We start from the raw sequence: 2601 nt of genomic DNA on the forward strand, positions 1-2601 counted from the left end.
ACTGGGAAGAGGTAACTATGGGGAGGAAGTGGAAGGGGAGCTGTTGCATTGTGGTAAACTGTGGTCAATGACATGAGACAAAGTATATGTGAACTGTTGTATGGAAAGTGAATTTGCTCTGTAAATCTTCACCCAAATCACAATTAAAAAAAAGAAAAGAAATATCTTGTACTAGACAGGCAAAATGATCAAGTATGGGTAGTCAAAAGGGAATATACCCATGAGCATATACAGATTTGGCAAACAATATTTCTACATACATATTTGTATATACTATAAGAATGTCCATTTATACAATAGAGCTAACAGGGGGCAAAGTTATGATAACTTCTTAGCCACAGCCAAAAACTTTGAGAAAGTGAGTCACTGGGCCTGCAACCTCAGTACCATGGTCATGGGGGACATCAAGCTCAAATGGCACAACAAGAACAAAAACATGGTACAAAAAAAACATTGTTCTATGTCCTACTTTGGTGAAAACTATATTTTTTTTTTGAGAAAAAACTGGTGTTTAAAAGCTTTTGAGTGGCCATCTAAGATGCAATAATTGGTCTCTTCTCATTTGGAGCAAAAAGTATGAAGAAAATTAAAGACACATGGAAACAGTTAGTCCAAGGGAGTTGAGGACCATGTGACTCTCAGCCTACATGACTCTGAGAGCAGAAGAACTAGATGGTGCCCAACTACCACTGTCAACCACTCAAAAAAGATCAGAACAGGAGATCCAGGATAGAATGGGAGAAAAATGTGGAAAAACCCCTCAAAATTAGAAAAAAGACCAGGCTTACTGGTCTGATAGATACTGGATAACCCTCAAGACCATGACCTCTAGTCACCATTCAGGTCTTCAATTAAACTGACTTCCATAATTGTTCATTACAAGGTGAACAATTGTAACAGGTAGGCACACTCCTTAGAATGATCAACCATGGGAAATCACAAGGGCAGCATTTGCACAGGGAGATACTTCTGAGGGCAGGAATGCAGAGGAAAGAGGACACTGGGAAAAATACCCAAGGGAGGAAGTGGGAAGAGAGCTGTTACATTGTGGGGTTTGCAATCAATGTCATGAAACAAAATGTGTATGAACTGTTGAATGGAAAACAAATTTGCTCTGTAAACTATCACCCAAATCACAATAAAAAAAAAAGAGAGAAACATCCAACACTAATACTGCTTCATTAACATGACAAAGAAAACACCTTTCTATATGGGAATATAACCACTATCCATTCAGTGTCCGAGTTGCATCTGACTCATAAGGACCCCTCCTTAGGTTTCCCAGGCAGTATCTGTATGGAAGTAGACTGCCCAATCTTCCTTCCAAGGAGTGGTTGGTGGGTTTGAACCGCCAGCCTTCTTGTTAGCAGTCAAATGCCTTAGACACTGTGTCACCAAAACTCCCATAACCATTATAGGGTTTAAGATTTACAACATATACTTTTGGGGAACACAATTCAATCCATAACACCATAGAACTGTACAATACAATAAGTGAACCAAGGAAGATGGGGCAATCTACTTCCATAGTGATACTGCCTCGGAAACCCAAGGAGGGGTCGCTATGAGTTGGGTATGACTCGACGGCACATAACAACAACAACAACAATGTAAGCTATAAAGAGCTCTGGTGCATAGTGATTAATGTATTTGGCTGCTAACTAAAAGGTTGGCGGTTTGAACCCACTGGCCACTGTACAGGAGAAAGAGGAGGCAGTCTGCTTCCATAAAGATTTACAGTCTTGGAAACCCTATGGGGCAGTTCCACTCTATCATATAGGGTCACTATGAGTCAGAATCAACTGGATGACAGTGGGTTAATGTAAACTATGAACTTCAGTTAATGATAATGTATCAATATCATTTCATCAATTATAACAAATGTACTGCATCAATGTAAGATGTTAATAATAAGGGATCTGTGTACAAGGGCAAAGAGAATATGTGAGAACTCTTGTGTTATGTTTTCTTCTCAGTTTTTTTGTAAACCTAAAAGTGCCCTAAAAAACTAAAGTCAATTCATTACAAAAATAAAATTAGGGATTTCTCCTTTACTATCTATGCTTGTTGTATTTGTTAGTTGCCTTTGAGCCATTGCCAATTCCTGGTGACCCCACATGTGGAGAGCATAGAACTGCTCCACCCCAATAGAGGATATAGGCCGTGAACTTTCAGAAGCAGACTACCAGGCCTGTCTTCCAAGGTGCCTTTGGGAGGGTTCAAACCTCTAAGTTTTTGGCTTAACCATCTCCACCAGCCAGGGACTCCCTCTATCATGCAGGTGGTCCCTTTTCCTGGTCTTGTGGCTAGCAAGAAGTGATTTTCTAGGAGATTTTACTGACTGTGCCTGCTGCACAACCAGGACTCAGCCTGCCCTCAGGTCAAATTCAGGAGAAAAAGAAGGACTTCCTTCTGAACAAAACCCTCTAGCTATGGGTTGTTATTCAGATTTTGACTACAGTTTTGAATCTGCCTGTTATTATTTTTAGTCCTCAAGTATTTGGGTTTTTGTTTTGTTTTGCATTTTCCAGAGTTTTTATTGTAACTAGTGTGAAAGTAACTGCTTACTCCATCTTGGCTGGCATCTGATAGCTTATGTTC

This window comes from Orycteropus afer, unplaced genomic scaffold (genome assembly GCF_000298275.1).
Source record: "Orycteropus afer afer isolate SDZICR_OR568_19922 unplaced genomic scaffold, OryAfe1.0 scaffold00032, whole genome shotgun sequence".
NCBI lineage: Eukaryota > Metazoa > Chordata > Mammalia > Tubulidentata > Orycteropodidae > Orycteropus > Orycteropus afer.